Below are 19672 nucleotides of genomic sequence, written 5' to 3'. Positions count from 1 at the left end.
GGAGGGGACACATGAGTTAAAAGGCAAGTGCCACAGAGGGTGATGCTGCTTTGGAAACTTAGGGCAGAGGGAACTTATTATAAGCTGACTTCTGAAGGGTAACTAGGAATCATTCTGAGAAACTGGGCTAATTGGGAGTGCAGCAGAGGCTGGCAGGAGAAGTTGTAGAAATCAGAAACAATGAGCAAAGTCTTGGCAGTGAGAGAAAGATGGCTTCTAGAGAAATGCAAGTGGTTCATATTTAATGGTCAGTATCAGTTGGCCAAGCCAAGCTTTGCTTGATTGTGGTGTGTGTGTGTGTGTGTGTGTGTGTGTGTGTGTGTGTATGTGTGTGTAAATGATAGGGCAGCAGTGAGAGAAGGGAGGGAAATTTCAGGCAGAGGGGACAATGTATGCAAAAAACAACTTGACAATATGGAGGGCTCTGCAAACACTTCTGTGCTAGAGCATGGAGACCAGACGGAGTGTGGCAAGAAACGAGACTCAGAGAGAGGCCAGACCAAATCATGGAGGACTGGTAAGCCGTGCTGAGGAGGTGGGCTCATCTCATAGGTGAGGGGGAACCACTAAATGGCATTCAACAAAGTAGAGATGTGGGCCCATTTGTATTTTAAATGGATCATTTGGTCCCTGGGGAAATGAGACACCCAAAACAGGCGTCAAGATGGCATAATACATGAAAAACTACTATAGAGTGTTCATCCTGAAGACCCAGAGAAAGAGTAAATTTCTGAAAATGATTTACTACAGGAAACAGAAAAGGAAATTAGAAGCCTAGTTAGCATTCTCCATAGAATACTAAAGGAGAATGTCATCTTTTTGAAGAAGGAGATGAAAGCCATAAGACAGATATAAACTGACAATAGAGTCTCACACAGGGAGAGAACAAAGACTAGTGAGCAAATTAAACATGCAAAAACAAAATTAAAATCCACACTGGAGGCAAGAGAGGGCCAATCTTAGCCATTCTATCAGAACGGAGAGACAACACAATGAGCTATTGTAGTGTAAAAGATGGCAGCGCAGGTCTGGCCTGATGGTTACGGATATTTCAGAGGAAGAGACAAGAAAACCTGGAATGAAGGCAGTAATCAAATAGTAACTGGAGATAAATTTCCTGAGCTGAAAAAGACCTGAGTGTGTAGCTCATCACATTTCAGACAAAACTATAGAGAAGGACTCAGATTAGCCCACAGACATACAAATATGATAAACATCCATATAGAAAACTCAGATTATTTAAAATAGAATGAAAATCAGATAGCCTCTGGTTCTTTTGGGCAAACCCAAATGTCAGAAGACAATGGAACAATGTCTAGAATTTTGGGGAAAAGTTCTAAAACAGTATTGTGTGTATATGTATATATATGAATGACAACCTGGCTCTCTCTCGCTCTATAAATAAAGCCAGTTAGTCATTCATATAAAAAGGTTTAGGGAGACTGTCCCCAATGTGTAAGAGCTCTGGGGGAAAAAAATCAAGAAAAGGAAATTAACATTCAACAAATATTTATCAAACATCTTTTATGGGCCAGGCACACTTTAAGGTACAGAGTATACGATAATTATAGCGACCAATGGAATCCTTGCCATCACGAAACTTATATTTTAATAATAACAATAGAATAAACAACTCAACAATATGTGGTGTAATGTCAGGTAGATGATGCTATGAAGATGAAGGAAGTGGAGCAGGGTGATAAAGAAGGCCAAGGGCTGCTGTTTTAGGTGGAGTGGCCGTAGCAGGGCTCTCTGAGAAGGGAACTCTAGAGAGTTAAATGAAAGTGTAAATAAACCAAGGCTGTGGACACAACACATAAAAGTCCACAGGGTGGGCAGTTGGGGAGCTTGCTCACTGTGCTTGAGGAAGAGTTAATGCGGCCAATTCAGGTTGGTGGTGTTGGAAGGAAAGAGAGGTGGGAAGTGAATTGGGAGAGAGAGCATCGTAGAGATCATGCGTGGCCTTGACATTAGGGTTTCAAAGTTTGGATTTCATGGTAGACACAACAGGAAATCACTGTACGGATTTTGTCTAGGCGAGTGATGTGACCTGACTTACAAGCTCTGACAATTAAGTTTGGGAACTCATCCTAGAAAAAGTGCTACATGCCTCATTGCTGAATATGACTACGGTCGCCTTTGAAGTACTCCCTTTGGGAAGCTACGCAACAACACAGGTGCCTAATCCACCCTTCAAAGCAATTTTGGAACTCTTTTTCAGGAATGGCCATCAGAGCTGTCGTGGTATTACCCTTGATGTCTTGAATGTCATCAAAATGTCTTCCTTTCAATATTTCCTTTATCTTCAGGTAAAGAAAGAAGTCACTGGGGGTCATATCAGGTGAGTAGGGAGGGTGTTCCAATATCGTTATTTGTGTATTGGTTAAAAACTCCCTCACAGACAGTGCCTTGAGAGCTGGTGCATTGTTGTGGTGCGAGAGCCATGAATTGTTGGCGAAAGTTCAGGTCGTCTAACTTTTTCACGCAGCCTTTTCAGCACTTCCAAATAGTAAATTTGGCTAACTGTTTGTCCAGTTGGTACAAATTCATAATGAATAATCCCTCTGATATCAAAAAAAGGTTAGCAAGGGGCCGGCCAAGTGGCTCAGTTGGTTAAGAGCTCGCTCAAGAGTGCAAGCTCTGAGTAACTAGCGGTTCAATTCCCAGCCCGAGCTGAGCTGCCGTTGAGCTGCCAACAGGTGGCAGGACAGTTCAGCTAAAAACAAAAACAAAAACAAAAAAATGTTTAGCAGCATTGTTGCTTCAAGTTGGCAAGGTTAATTGTCTGGTCTTCATACATGTATATACATACATAGTGATGGAAAATACTTGTATATACATTTATCAAGGCTGCATATGCATACCGTTTTTAGGTACAAAAATGGGATCATACCATACATATTGTTTTATAACCTACCTCTTTTTGCATTTACTATATCTTGAACATTTTTGTATAACAGTGCATGTACTAGCTCTCTCTCCCTCTCTCTTCCCCCTTCCTCTCCCCCTCCCCGTCTCCTTCTCCTTAGTAGCTGTTTAGTAGCCTGTTGTATGGCTTTATCATGAAGCAGTCCTCTACTAGTTGGCTATTTATTATATTAATTATTTCCTTTTTAGCTCTTCCAGTGCTGTAATATACATCCTTATAGATTATTTTTGAGCACTAACACACATCTTTCTGCACGATAAAAACCCTAGAAGGTAAATGGCAAGGTCAAAAGGGGGTATACATTTTTATTTTGATAGTTATTGGCCAATTGTTCTCTGAAAACGTGCCAATGTGCATTCCCACCATGTGATTGTTTACTAGTTTTATAACTGTTTAAAAATTAAGAAGGATTTGAATATGCTGACATGGAAATATATTTCAGAATGACTAGAGCAGTCACCACATTATGTAAATGACTCCAACTTTGATTCCTTTAGAATATGATCCATAGCATACTGTTTAATATGCTGTATTTATCTAATGTGAATCTCAGTTGATGCAAAACAGCATTTTATAATATGTCTTTAAAAATTTGAGCTGGGCTTTAAGCAGTACTGTGTGGCTCATGTGAAATCATCTTAATGTAATAGCTCACTTTGCCTTTCAAGGTGACATTCATGAAAAGGTATATTAAATATATCTATCAAGTGATAAATGAAATGTTTTCTATTAAAAAATGTCTCCCACACTTCTCTCAGGTTCTGTTGCAATGCAAATTTCGTGTTATGGTTCTTAGTACATTTTTTTCTTGTAGCTAGATCTTTATTAGAGTCAGTCAATGGCTGCGCTTTTCATGTTATGAATAGGCGTCATAATTATCTAATGCAAGTGCTTCAAAAATCAGATTAGTAATTAGCTGGACCAACTGATTGGTATGACTTCCTGGATGCGGATCTTTAATGTTGAACATTTACTTTGTGCTTGCAGGAGTTGTTTGTGTGTTTCCTATGTGTGATGAGAGCTTTTCGATAATTAGCTCCTAAGGGATGTCGTATTCCAATAGTTAAAGAATAATTACAGCCTTATGAAAAGTGAAATGACTTCAGCTTTCTTTTGTTGTGGTTTAATTGTATGCAACAAGTCCAAGAGGTGTCTCATTTTAAATTGGGATAGTGAAGATGTAGCTTTCATTAAAAAAAAAAAAAAGGTGTGAATTTGGTAAAATGGCAAATTGGTCTAATTTTAAAAACAAACAAGCAAACCACCCTATTAAAACAAGCCTTGTGTTCTTTCATTAGCTCATAATTTTGATTACAAATTAAACTGCAGCAGAGTAAGAAGTTGTAAGATTATAATACAATGAGATGGAACTTGAAAAGTTCACATCAAAAGGCATCAGCTGGGGGAATGCCATTGTAATAGACTGTTAATTAGTGCCAACCACAAAAATGAAGAAGAGGAAAATGACAGGCCAGTTCTCACAGATCATGTAGTTTGGCAGTGAAGTTAGAATAAAAAACACTAAAAAGAATATATTTTCTTCAATGCCCATCCTATTATTTTTGAAAAATTGGATTTTTGGAAAAAAAACAAAAGTTTTAAAGCCAACTCTCCTTTGGTATTTTTCACTTCAAGTAAGTGATGAAGGATGCTACTTTATACAATAATGCGGTAGTCAGCTCTTCCTGTAATAATGCTACATAACAAACCACCCGCAAACTCAATGTCTTAAAATAGCGACTGTTTATTTGCCACCCCATGGGTGTCTGGCTTGGCTGCAACATGACTGGACTAGGCCGGACTTCAGGCTCATGACTGGGGTCCACGCTGTAGTTCTGGCTCAGGTCTGCCTCACATGTCCTTCTTGGACCAGTGGCTACCCACGACCTGTTCTTCTCACGAAGCACAGCAGAAGCACAAGAGCCAAACCAAAACGCACAGGGACACATATGCTCTTGCGCCTGTCATGTCCGTGGAACTTCCATTTGCCAAAGCAAGTCACATGGTCCGGCCCAAGATCAATGGGGTGGGAAAGTGTGCCCTGCCCAGAACACAAGAAGGAGGGGAGGAAATATGTGCTCAACAATCACTCAGACGATCACAGTAATGTATGGTGATCATCATGGTTGAGATTATTTTGTCCATCCGCAGAAATTAAGATCCTGTAACATTTAGATAGATATTTGTCTTCAATTGCATCAGACCACACTTGTTAGAAAATGTTAAAGGAAATACGATGAGACCATTCTATTAAACTTGCAGCCCTAGATGAGACAGGACATAGTAAAAAGCTATACTTCTTGTGCAGTGAGGTTTAGGCCAATGGAAATGTGAAACCAAAAGACTTAAAGGCTTGTTTTCCATCTGTCCCATCTTGAAAATCCTCTAGGCAAATGGTGTTATGTGAACAGTAGACTCGTTTTGAAAATGCTGAAATTTTAGCTAAAATTGCGTTACATCTATGCAGACCTTCCCTTGTTTCAAAGCATTCTCTAAGCTTGCCTAGGACCCCAGCACCAGTGAGTTAATCCACATAGCTGTGGCAGCCTTGTTGAAGCTGTGTGCCTTGGAAATGGTTCCGCTCGGGTATAGTCTGACAGGAGAAATAAAATTGCAGAACTGTCTTGGTAAAATGACATCACCCATTCCAGAATCGCTGATCCATTTTTCACTATTTTGAAGTAGATCATGGAGGACTTCGCAGCCACTCTGGGTCCCTTCATCAAACAACTGGAGAAATGAGAGATGTGGTCCACATGTCCCTGTTTTTGTCCATTATAATAAGAAAGAAATTCATTGCTTGTGAACCTGTTTTTAGAAATTGCAATGGCCTCTTGGAAATGGTGAAAATGTTGCCCGGGAGAAAATTCACAGTGTCTGTGTGTAGCAGCCCCTGTCTGCGTCCTGCCCATATCTCCTTGGCAGTCACCGTCCCCATTCTCTACATTCTGATGACTTCTTAGTGAAAATGTCTGCCACTCTCTGCCCAAGAATATTTTCTGGCTGCTGGAGTAGGCTTGGCCCATGCATAAGACAGGCGCAAAATGCTGGAAAAGTTGTCTCCAGCAGAGCAGTCCTCGGCCATGATGGATGGGCGTTGATGTATAAATACCCTGCCTTCCTCACACCTTGCCTGGGACAGTTCTGAAGCACTTTCTCCACTCTCTCCCAGGATTTGCCAGCAGGACTGAGCCCAATGGCCCACGGCAACACCCTGCTTGATAATGTACCCTTTATTTTCGACTTTCCATTCCCTGACTCACTCCCCCATACCCCTACAGGTGCTTCCTGGGATCCCCTCCAAAATAAACTACCTGCACTCAAATCCCCATGTCAGGGGCTGTTTTGGGGGAAAACCCGACCTAAGACACCGTACACCTGCAAAGCCTGACAATTCATCTGGTTTTGCTGCTTGGTGAATAAAGAAGCTCTGTACATATCCTGACACACTGCTTTCTTCAGAGGATTCCACTCATGTCAAAGTAGCCTGCCAGCAATGCTGACAGGCATCTGGTCGACCACAGGGAAGAGTGTCCGTGATATCAGAGCTGTCCTAATTCACCACCTTTCCGGGGGGCTTGTCAGAAAATGGAAACAGACTGTGAAGACTTGCTGTAATATCCTGAAGTCCCCAGGTTTCCAGGGCAGCTTGTTAACAAGCTTGATTGACCTTTGGGCAGAAGATAAGTGCCCGTTCTCAAAACAATTAGGAAGACTTTCCTTATGTCTTGGCATTCTTGGCATATCTTTTTTTTTTTTAACCAAATGAACAGAACAGATCTTTTCATTCAAGTTCCTGCCATCTTTGTTAAGGAAACTTGCAAAAACGCTCTCAGCTCTTTAGCCTTAATACTCCTCTACTGGATGAGGGGAGTGGTGGGGGAGAGTTTACGTATTTCCTTGATTTTAAGACACAATCTACTGTAAGGCATGCCATTTCTTTAAAAACGGAGTAGAGGAGGGGGCATTGCCCATATCACAAGTGCTCATCAGCTCTAAGGGGGCAAACTGTTCAGAAATATTAACATGTGCATCTGGGGATGGAGAAATTATGGGATAGAACCTCGTCCATGCTTGTGGAATGACCTTGCAGATACACTTGATGGTAGCAAGTCCATCTCAGTTTGGGGGCAGGTAGGAGTTGATAGACACCTGGAAAAATCTACAGTGGGTTTTTGTAGTTCTCTTATGCTCAGGGAGTCTTAAAATTGACGCTCATCACCTTCTGCCTCCACTGATGGTGTCAGCGAGGCAGATCCTGGTGAGATAACCTCTCTGACATGACAAAGGAACTGATGTAAAATGCATTCCACTCGAAGTCTTGGGGAATTCTGGTGTTTCTGTGATAAGCCTCCATCCCACCTGGCCACAGGAGCCATGGGAGTCCTGTCATTGTTTGCCACTATTCACGTTTGTGCATCTGCTTTGTCAGCATTTGTCGCTCTCAGAATGAGCGAGAACGGAAATGGGGCAGATGTCAGCGATGGCCGTGTTGAAGACCAACCACAGATTAACCTTCTTAGCCAATCCAACCAAGAGAAACTTGTGCGGAAAATTTATTTTCGAGCTGAATTAAAGTTTACTCTTTGTTTTATTGATGTAATCCATATCTATTTCCTTTTGAGAAAGGGGACGTAGCCATTCATATTTGTCTGGTAAAAATAAAAGAGGGAAAGAGGCAAAATTTTTATGAAGGTCAGTCTTATTGATGACTATATGAAAGGAATATATTTCCAATGCGATGAGTGAGTCCTAGGAACAGTTTTACAGGTGTGTGCATTTTCCCTAGGTCCGTGGATTCCTTGACTTTTAAATGGCATCTCAGCCTCCAAAGTTTTTTTTTATTTTTAATTACTTATTTAGTCAAACACTTTTAAAAACTGAGGCTTGAACGACTTGAAGTGATTTACTCCATTATGACTATATGTAGTAAGTTATTTTTGAAGTTATTAAAATAAGTGTCTTTTTTTTTCTTGAAGATGAACAAGTTCTTCTTTTAGTGTTGACTTCACTATTAATCAACCTAATAATTCTCACAACTCTTCTTATGTGAAAAACACAAAAAGCCTGCATTTGGCCCAATCACAGATGCTCACTTAGTGAATGAAGCTTCGTAAGGTTTGTAGCACGGCTTCTTGGTTATTTTGTGTAAATCTCAATTTCAATCTATTTCTTTGTAAACAGTGGATAATCTTGTGGGAACGTTCTCTCCCTCGCTCCAGGACGATTTGTCTTTTCTGTCCACAGTGTCTCTCCTCACCTCTACCCCCACCCCAAAAGTCTTAACATATTTCCTCTCCTTCAGAACCTCTATAAATATATGTTTCTTTGTGATGCTAAAACCTAATCTTTGTTTTTTCAGGCTTTTAGGAGGGATACTTACCTTAATCCTCTTAGGTTTGTGTGTCTTGAAGTGATAGCACTTGGAAAGTCTCAAGTTTCAAGGAGTAGGCTCTCCGAGGACCCCATTGGGGTGACCTTCCCTGGAATTCCTGCCTATCACCCTTGTATGGAGCACTTTAAAAAGATTTGTGGCTCCTGTTACTGCTCTGTGCTTGGATGTCTACCAGTGGTGCATTTAACAGAGAAAAGTTAAAAAAGAGGCAAGAGAGACAGGACGGTGGGGAGAAGAAGGCGGAGGGAGGACAGGAGAGCAGAGAACAGGAGAGAGGAGAAGGACTCAAATTACAAGATATTATGTCTAGTTCTCCACTTTTTAAAAAGAATTATTTTCCTAATTGTAGAAACGTTTCCTTTCTTTTTCTTCTTTCTGTTTTTTTAAGGTTTTAGAATCCCATTTATTTCATTCAAATACTATGTTCCCATTATCAGACTTTCGCACTTGGTAATACGCTACAGCATTTCTGACCTGGCACTCAGAGCTCTTTGTAAGTCCCATATGTCTTCTCATTGCTGGTGAACAAAGCAGCCCTCAGCCAGGCGTCATATGAAGATCCTCATGCCCACAGTGTTTATTAAGCACCTCACTCTGTCCAAGAGGTAGAGAGAGGTGCCGTCACTGAGAGATTCACCGAGAGCAGTTGTCAAGATTTGTTTTGTTTGTTTTAAAGACTCCCTCTGGCTATTATCTGGGATTCAGTGAAACTCATTTAATACTCAATAACTAGTCTACCTGCCTAGGATCGAAGCCCACGGCTCTTGAAATATAGTTCACAGGCCTCTGCCCACGTCACCATCATTTAAGGGAGCTGTTAAAAATGTCAATTAATGTCATGCCCCAGTTCTGCTGAATGCGGATTTCTGGGAGTGGAGAACAGGAATCCCCATATGCACCAGAGCTCCCCTGGCGATGCTGTTGTATCTGAAGTTTGAGAAGCACATCTTGAGCTTCCCACCCCACCGTCTCGCGTGTGGGCTCTAGATAAACTCTCTGGTCCCTGTTCCCTTTCCTTGATGCCATTGTTGATTTTGCCTGCTTGATATTGATTTCCCGGACTTCTGCCTATAGGTCTCAGATTTTTCTCTGGGGGAACCATCCTTTTCCTACTTTCAATTCATGTAATCAAACAAGGACCCGTATCTTCACACATCTAGGAGTGGGCATGTGACCCAGGCCTGGCCAATCAGCCCGTTCCATTGCTCTGCCACTCCACCCCCTAGCCCGTGATTGGTTCAGTGGTAGACACATGACTAAGCTAATTCTTTGAGATCTAACCTGGGGCTTTTGTTAGGCAGATTGAGAAAGAGAAATTTCTTTTTGCTGGTATTACTGGCAATAGAAATAATGTAAGCCTGTAACTGCTGGGGAGGAGGCAGGGTCGCCTGGCCACCACGTGGATCACCAACAATAGAGACAAACAGGCCTGACAAATGGAAAGGGGAAAACCGAAGTCCTATTGACTCGACTTGAATTTCTGGATTCAGACACATCTGCAGACAGACTTGCCTTAGGAGTTTTCACTGAGACGGTATATTTCCTTTTCTGTTTCTGCCAGTTTGATCTGGGTTTCTGACACTTTCCACAGAACGAGCCCTGTTTTGAAGGGGAAATGAAAGTAACTGACCCTCTCCAGGTTCAGCATTGATCTGGTTGAGACCAAATGCTGGGTGTTTAGTGCAGGGAAACCCTTAGCCTTAGGGTATTCGGTAAAAAAATGTTGGGTAAATGGTCTGAAAGCCCAGTGATATAGAGAACTCTTGGGTTGACTCCAGGAGTCACTCAGAAAAGGCCTAGAACATTCTGTAGAACAATTCTGAACACACTCTATGTCAAGAATGAGTATCCGTATGGGGACAGAATCTTTGAATGTGAGTCTCATGGAAAATTCCAGACCATGGTCATTGTACTCTTAACCCTGATAACACTGTCTTTATACTCCATACCTTAAGGGTGACCTGTAGCTTGTCCAGACCCTCCAAATCATTATCGTGGTCGATTTCTCAAGTTATAACGGTGCCCACTTGAATTCATGGAAAAGGAACAAACTCTGTGGTCATGAACACTGGGAGGAAGTTCAATACTTGGCTAAGAACAAGGATTTTAAAATTGGACAGAACTGACTCCAAGCCTGGACTCAATTAATTGCTATCTGCCTTAATCTGGGCAAGTTGCTTGGAGATTTTGTCTCTCTAAGGGATAATAATGGCACCCTGTGTATAGGTAACTGCAAGAATTAAGTGAGATCATGTATGTCAAGTGCTTAGCACAATGCCTGGCCCATAGTAATTACTCAGTTAACCGTAGTTCCTCATACTGTTGACCTTACTACACCTCCCTGACGTTTTTGTTCCACTTTCACCATATGTTGATATGTCTCACCAATGTCTCACCCACGACCCACCCTTTAGCTCAGACATTTAAGCTCTTTACAGGAGGCACTTGTGTTAAACAACTCTGGTTAGATTTAGGTCTTTGGGGCTCAGTTTACCTGTCTGAAAATGGACGGAGTAGCAGGGAGCAAAGGCCCTGTTAGACTAGATGCTCCCTGAGGTTTTTACTACTTCCAGTATTTCTTCTATGATTCTAAGAACTCAGCATTTGATAACCAACTGACTAGAAGTTTCTAGGAAAACATCTCAATTTTGTATTGCTTAATCACTAATTTTGTCAAGGACCTTAAAACATGCTATTTTTTTTAAAAAAATCTATATGAAGAGAACTGTAGGTGTGACTGTGTGTGTATGAATTTGGCCGAGAATCAGAGTGACTTCCACTGCATGCTTTATAGCTTTTCTGCAAATGCTATCAGTTGGTAAGAATCTTCTTTTGAAGCTTCCAAACCAGAAGATAAATTGCATTTTTAAAATACCCGAAGATTCCCCCCCATTTTTTTCATTTCTTTGATGATGCATGTAATTCTTTTGACTTCAGTCCAAGTCTCATCTTTTGGCAAATGACCAATTCACAGATTCTAAGCAACATTCAGAATGTATTCAGCTAAAACAAATCAAGTCCGACAGTTGTCACAGAAGCATTTAACCAAAATTACTTGAAATTTTAACAATGCTTGACGTTTTCAGGGATGTCTTTGAAGTGCAGAGCTCCCCAAATATTTAGTGTTAACAGTTTTAGACAGGTGTTTTGCCAAAGACATGTAAAGATGTGTTGAGTGAAGATTATTATTTTGCAGTGAGCTTAGCCTCTGGAAAAATATTTATGTCTTAATTGGGTGGAATTCCACCTGTCATTTTATCAAACACTTTGCTTATGGTCCGTTTTGCTTAGAGTCCAAGAAAAATGAAAGTAGTTTAGTTGTGAGAATTAATGTGACATATGTTTGGGCTTTATGGAATCACAGCATTTGTTTGGTGATAATTATAAGAGAGTGTTTTAGGAACTTGAACTGGAGTTTGCAATTAGAATATACAAAATTGGGTCTGAAAAGAAAGCTTAAGAAAAAAGAAGTGAGGAAAAACATTGCAAAGGCCCTTTTATAGAAAACCAAAGTTACAGCATTGAAAAAAAATCACTTAATTAAAACTCAAATGGAAAAAGGCAAACAACACATTTTTGAGAAGCTTCTGTCCATGCTAGGGATTAGTTGTCTTGAGTACCTGGCACGTCCTCAAAAAGAGGGAGCCTTCTGCCTCTCTCTCCCTTGCTTGTCCCTTCTTTTTCTTCATCTTCTTTCTCTGTGCTAGTTCTTTGGTCATTTACCGCATGATTTAAACAAGGAATGCCGAAGATAGAAACCAGAACTCGGATGCTTTTGAATCAACCTTTAGATCAGAGCAAAGAAATCTTCCTCCTTTGTTCGAAGAAGTTCTCCATGCCCGTGTAGCTGATGAAGTGTTAGGGTGTTGACTTCATTATCAAGAGCAATGAATTTGCTTAACACCTTGATCGGCTAAGAGAGGCTGTGGATGTACCTGATGTGTTCTATTGGGTTGTCGGAAAAGTCATGAAGCATTTTTGCAACGAAAAACAGAAAAAGTACGTCATGACTTTTCTGACAACTCAATATTAAAGCTCCAACCATGTATTGGGTGTGTCAGCTCTGGGTGAGCCCCGTTGTCACCTTAGCGATAGGACCCTGAGGAGAGAAGTGGGTCACAGGTGAGGTGTTTGGAGTTGGGGGACAAGCGATTGTGTGTTGGAGGCATTTTCTGAACTTCTCATAGGGGGTGGTAGTATCCAAAAACCGAAGCAGTGAAAGGTCCAGCTCAAATCGGAAAGCAAAATCTCACTGCTATTAGGTGGGACCCAAGGAAACAGAATGAAGGACAAGTCCAAGCAGAGGAAGTGAGTCGGGCACTCCTGAGGCCTTCTAACGGCACACCCATCCCTGCTCCTGTTTGTCTCTGCAGCCCAGTCATTCTCAGATAGTCCTCAGAAAGTGACATGGAGACACTGTTATTCACTGATGTCAGCTTGGGGTGGGAAGGCTTTCCTTATAGTGAAAATACTTGAACTGCCTGGGCTAGAAATTGAGACTCTGGAGGCCCTTGAAGGGAGGGAGGGGTTCTGGGTAAAATATGGGGGGCGTTTAACATGAAGAGTTGGGGGAAGTAGAGCGGTGGATCCAGTGAGTAGCTGTGGGTGACACTGTGACTGCGCTGCATACCCCCACCCTGAACTAAAACTCCTAAACTCCCGCGGTGGGTCCTGAAGGCGCTGGTTGAGCCGCCACTTCATGCCGATGTGGGAGGCAGCACGTGTGGCCACAGGAACATGAAGGCAGAGAACCGAGTGCACCAGGGGAACTCATAGGCCTCATGATGCATTTGCCACAGGCCCTGGGACTGGAGCTCAAGGCCAGCTGAACCTGAGGGCCAGGCTCCAAACAGACCCCGGCCGACACAGTTATCAAAGGGATTGAGCAGGGGGACTGCTCCTGTGGCCCTTTTTATAGGGCGAGAACTTCTAGATTCTTCTTGGTGTGGCTAACGTCTTTTCCCAATGTCCTTTCTCCTTCTCTGGTCTCACATGGACAATAACATTTCTTTATGGTCCCATATTCTTGGATTTTACAGCATCCCTGGCACTTGTCTTGATCCAGGTAACCACCTGGTAGTTGTTTTGCCTGGTACCCTAATCAGGCCTTGTCTCACCATTGACCCCTTGAATCGACTACCCTGGGTCTGTAATCAGTGGCTTTTCCTCAGATTGAAAATATTCATTAGGTAAACCAAAGTTACAACCCATCATGTTTGTCGAATTTATAACATATGCACTATCCATGTATTCTGAAACAAGCCTTTTCTCAATACCTGTAGTTTGAACTTATCTCCTCATCGTTGATCATACTGTGGTACAAAGGAGGCAATGAAGCACCAGGGGTGGGAGAGGAAAGGCGAGGCAGGGTAGCACCCTGGCCTCTTCGCTTCTGTTGACCGGGACAGGTGGAAGCATGTTTGAGTAGAAGTCCAGGGGCATTAGACATGGACCTGGCTTAGCCACACTGTCCTTCACCTACTCTACTCTCCACCTATGCCAGCAGGATGGAATATGTCTGATTATCATTAAAAGCATTTGGTTATGGAGAAAAGCCCAAGCTCTGGATGTGAACCTGGCCTCTCTTCCTAGCTATGGGGCCTGGACCTTGGGGACACCTTTCGTCTCTCAAAGCTTCATTGTCTTCCTGGGAAATAACAGTACTAAGATCATCGGATCATTACAGATAAGGCTTAAGAGACTTAAAGTGTAAAAGGTGCATCTGATTGGACATTCCATAGCACTCAGAAGGACGGGTTCTGCTGTTATTGTCAGTGCAGAGAAGTGAAAGGGAACGGCGCCCCTTCTTTAGTCACACATAAAGTGCAGATGCAGGTATAGGAAGCAAACGGGGACCCAGTGACACTGTAAACATTGTTAGTAAGTGGCGTGGCATACCGAGCATCTTACAAATACTCCTCGGAGCCTTGTTTAATAGAAAGAGAACTTGAAGAACTCTAAAGAACTATGTCAGGAGAAATACACATGACGTGGCCTTGGCCTGTAGTCTCAGCCAGCAGTCGTTAAGGCGGGACCAGTAATTTCTTCTTGACAATGTTTAGTGATATTCTGACGGTGCTGTAATTCTTTCGCTTGTCATTGGCTGTTGTAAGTTGCAGGCATTTCTGATGGTTGGGTTTCCTGGTAATTGGAAGCGGTTCCTCCTTGTTCTTGTAGGCAACCGAGCATCCAACACTCTTAGAAAGCTGAATAATACAGACCTGGTCAGGTGAGGCCCAGGAATCAACTTGCTGATATTAAGACTTTTGGGCTTCATCCAATAGACATTGTTTTGCTGGACATGCCACACCATGCAGGACATTTATCTAAAGAGAGTATTTTGGGAGGAAATGTGCTCAGAGGCTCCAGTTCTTCTCTTAAAATGATGGTTTCAAAACTACAAGTATTAGCTAATGTTTAAATGTTTGTGAAAAAACTTGATTGGAGTGTTAATATTCGAGAAGCTATAAAGATGGATTGGAACTCTTCCAGCTGCAGCATTTTACCCCAATCCAGATGTCGGCTGAAGTAGCCTGTCTCGTGGGAACCAAAAGAAGTTGGGTGATCCCGTTCCAAGCGCAGGGAGAGCTCAGTGACCCTCCTAATCTTTTAGGGGATTCTGGAGGCTCGGGAGTGGCTGATGGGTTGTTTTGGTTTTGGGGGGATATTTTTCCATCCCATGTGACTCTGGTTTTTAATTGGCTCCATTGTGTGGATTCCCACACCATAGTTCTGTGCTACCCATAACCCAAAATGCTTCAGTTCAGCTCTGAAGCTTAGCCTTCTTTTTCTTTAAGCTGAGCCATCCTGCCACCTGTTGGCAGCTCAGCAGCAGCTCAGCTCGGGCCTGGACTCGAACCGCTGTTGCTTAGAGCTCGCATGAGATCTTAACCAACTGAGCCACTCGGCCGGCCCTGAAACTTAGACTTCTTGATTTTTGCTATAAAACCCACTCACATAAGCCCTTCAGGTGCAGCAGACTTTTCTAAGGTTTGAGAACAGAGATGGCGGGTGTTTACATCACACAAGAGAAGTCTCCTTAAATTGGAACGTCAGATATTCCTGTGCTCAGCAGTATTTGCCAGAGGACTTGTAACTCTTTCTGTCTTTGCTTAGGAGTCAACTCCCCTCCCAGTTTCTTCATTATTTTTATGCAGAGGAATAGCAATCTTTGAATTGACCACGTTGAAATGACCACATAAGCTCCAATGAGGCACCATTCTCCTCCAAGTCTTTGGGATGAAATGGGACCTTACATGCTTCCAGGTATATTTCAAATGGGCCCACAGGGCCTAGGGAAGTGACAGCATTTGTGCAGATACATGCCAGAGCCCGGACCCCAGAATACATGTCTGTGATACAGGGCCTTGTTTCTGAGGCCCATTATGGCCGCGTGCATTTCCACTGACATGGATGGCCTTGGGCACATACTACCACCAGTTCTCAAATAGCTCAGTGTTCACATACTCAGCACTGAAACCCAAGTGAACAAAGCTAAGTCACTCTTAGTGAAACGGAGGCACGTTAGGATCTTGCTCTGCTTCCAGGGCATTGTTGCAAACTCCAATGACACATTTCCTTTGCGTGAGGAGCCACACGGGCTCTGTGGGGGAGACGGATGGATGAAGCACGGGGCGCTGCTCCCTCCCCTCAGGGAGCTGCAGCTCCAGGTGGGCGATTCCACTCCACAAACATGCACTGAGCTCCTGCAGGCTCCAGGTTGATGACGGAGGCCAGGCAGGTATGGTCCTTGCCCTCATGTGGCAGCAGTGGTTCACTTATGGAGCCATGGTGTCAGAAACAAAACCCGGCTTGGATTTTTTGACAAGCTCAAAAATACCGATGGCAGCCAAGAAACACATGTGTAAGATGGGCCGCATCCCAGTGAGCAGGGTGACCAGTGCTCTCTGGGGGGGAGCAGTGATATCCCAAGTCCTAACACAACCCCTGCCAACGGTTACCTCTCACCAAGCTCCCTTTGACTCGCTCTTCTGTTTTCAGGTCCTTAGTCTCGCCATTTGCCTTCCAGCCTCCGGCCTGAAACCCAAACCCCTGGGTCTCAATGCCGTGCTGCCTGCTGCAGCCAACCCTGCCCTCAGCCCGCCTCCACTTCTCCTGGCTGATTCCACCGTGTTCACATGGAAACTTCCCGTGATGGCCTTCCCTGCCCGTTTCTCCCTCCCATCCTCCACCACCGGCTCCATTGCACCTTCCCCTCTCCTCCAGTTATAATTATGAAGTTACTTAATGGTATAACTTTTTAATTTTCATATCTCCTCTCACCTGCAGAAAAATACCGTGTGTGTTTTTGATCCCTGGCACTAAATATCGGGCTTAGTACCTGGTAGATGCCCAGTAAATAGCTGTCCAAATGAAAGGACAACGTTTAGGTAAGCTGAGGGCATGGAGAGGTGCTTTCTAAGTAGATACTCCTACGGAGACTTTCTAGAAGTGGCAGCAGTGCAGCTGGGCCTTGAAGAAGGGTGTACCAGCGGGTATTCTGGGTTGTAAACCACAGAAGTGGGCAGGGGCTAACTTTAGAAAAGGAATTTATTGGAAACAATGTATTGGTTCAAGAATTAATGGAGAACCAGAATTGAAAACTGAGATGACAGCTGTGAAGAACAGGGTCAAGTTCACCCCGCAAACAGCCTGGTTGGATCGATCCTGGTCACGTGGCTCTGCTGGGTCTCACTCCTGCTGCCTGACTCAGTGTGGCTTCTGTGAAGGTGGTTTCTGTGCAGGCCTTCTCCACTGCCCTGCATTTTTTCTTCCCTCCTGCAAGAATCCAGGTCCCGATGAGCGCATTCAGCTGGCAATTGGTTTGCTTGCTGTACGACATATGTCTACTGCCAGGAATCAGGAAGGGGACTGTCGTATCTTGCCCATTAGCTTTCATAGTGGACTGAGGTCTTCTTCCCACCAAAACTCATAGGGTAAGGGATTCTCCTATTGTGGACTGAGTTTGTGTCCCTAAAATTCATATGTTGAGGTCCTAACCCCCAGTACCACCGAAAGAGACCCTATTTGGAGATGGATCTTTAAAGTGGTAACTAAGTTAAAACAAGGTCTCTAGCGTGGGCCCTATTCCTGTATGACTGGTGTCCTTATGAGACGAGATGAGGACACAGGCACACACCGAGGGAACTGTGAGGATGAGGGCAGACGTGTGAGGACACAGGGAGGAGACGCATCTACCACCCAAGCAGACAGAGGGGTCTCAGAGCAGACCGCCCCTGCCGAAACCTTGATCTCAGCCATCCAGCCCCAGAGCTGTGAGAGAATAAATGTTGGTTGCTTACGCCCCCCAGTGTGTGGTGCTCTGTTATGGTAGCCCTAGCTGACTAAGGAACTCCCCAAATGTGTAGATTCTTTGCAAATAAAGACACACAGCAGTGTAGACAGCTGGGGCTGGAAAAGACAGACACAGCGAGAACAGGAACTCCAACAGCATCAACAGCGCAAGCAAAGACATGGAGGCAGAAAAGTGGGAAATACGTTCAAGAAGGAATGTGGGAGGGAGCAAAGGGTGATAAAGGTGGAAAGGTAGGTTGGTCTTCTATTCAGATCAAGGGCAGTGAAGTCTAGGCCGAGACGTCTGGCATATTCAACAGTCTTTGGAACCTCAGTATGCAAAGAGAACCAGGAAATAGTTGTTGGCTGTAAATTTAGACCATGTGGAAAGCAAAGCGTTTTTTCTTGCCTCCTTTCTCCTACGAGCCATTATTAATACTTTAAAAGTTGAAAGTCACGGTGATATAAAGTACAGCATAGGGAATATAGTAAATAGTATTGTAATAACTAACTATGTATGGTGCCAGGTGGGTACTAGACTTATCAGGGAATCACTTGGTAAATTATATAAATGTCTAACCACTATGCTGTACACCTGAAACTAATATAATCTTGAGTGTCAACTGTAATTGAAAAAAAAATTTTAAAAATTTAAGTGAAAAAGAGTTGAAAGACATTCTGGAGCATGAAAGATGTCTATAAAATGAGGAGAGAAGTTGAAAGAAGGTTTCTTTGCTTCAGGGGCTTTTGGGTGGAACTTCGTGTTGGCTTGAAACTTTTATGGACACAAAGGCACCTCCATGCCCATTTATTTGAGTGAATTTTGGAGAAATTCTCCAAGATGTGATACATTTATTGACTGGGAAGGTATGAAGCGTCTTGATGGGGTCCCTTCAGTGGAGTCTGTGAAATGACTTTGAGCCTCTTTGCCCAGTGAATAAAATTTGGGTGGGTCACTTTCCTCGCTGTGACCTGCGGTGGAGGGGGGTGGGTGCTGCTGATGGCTATCAGTGAGGGGCTTCTCATCCGCTCCTGACATGGCAGGCTTTTGTGCGCTCCAGGAAAGGGAGCTAGGAGCACAGGGACAAGGTGTGGCTGATGGGGCCTGATAAACCCCACACAAAAAGCCCGCTGTAGTGCTGAAAGGGTCTCCAATGTAGCTCTTTAATTTCCTCGCTTAGAAATGTTTCTCCTCTTTTCATCCCCAGCCTTTATCTTAACTTCTAATCGGAGCAAAGCGGCAGCCTTTCAAATTGAACAAATAGGCTCCTCTGCCTGTGACAAGATGTACCTCATTTTCTCGGCAAGCCTTCAGCAAGGTCACACCTTTTTAATTTATTTTCTGTAAGAAAAATCTAGTTGCAGGATAGAACAAGGGCCAGATCTCGCTAGAGGTCATTTCTCGAGCTAGTCATAAAGCAGAATGGGATTAGAGCCGCTTAATATCCTCGCTCTCACCTTGCCGCCTACCGCCAGCACTGAGGGAGCAGGCGGGGGCTTGTCTCAGCGACAGAGGTGCTCCACGTGGCTCTTCTGCCCCCTGATTGTGCTGGGGCTCTTTTTTCTTGTACTTATTTGTATTTCAAACATTGCTTTTACTCTCCAAAAATGTACTTATTTAGAGATTTTTAATGAAAGATCATGAATTGGTGTGTGTTTAACATTTTCTATCGTAAGGTAAAGGGACAGAAAATAGTCTGCTTATAATTTATTGGAGTCAGTCATTAATGTACCCTGCCCACCATTCCCACTTTAAATTTTTTCCTATACTTTTTTTTCTTGGTCATTTAAATCTTGAGGTGAATGGTTTTGCTCTGAAGTAGAGGCAGAGTCGTCATTCTTTAAGTTTTAGTCACTGGATAATTTACTAAAGTATCTAGCCAACTCCCTTTTTGATCCCTCGGTTCCTTTTGTTTTGTATTAAGTAACTTTCTTTTTCTGACTGTGGAGATAGTCACCATGTACTATGTAAATATGTAGAAAAATGTCTGCAAGAACATATATTAACCTTTAATACTAATTACTGCTGGGAGGCAAATAGGGACAGTAGGGAA

The sequence above is a fragment of the Hipposideros armiger genome, unplaced genomic scaffold (genome assembly GCF_001890085.2).
Source record: "Hipposideros armiger isolate ML-2016 unplaced genomic scaffold, ASM189008v1 scaffold_4, whole genome shotgun sequence".
Lineage (NCBI taxonomy): Eukaryota > Metazoa > Chordata > Mammalia > Chiroptera > Hipposideridae > Hipposideros > Hipposideros armiger.
Note: the sequence above shows the minus strand (reverse complement) of the source record.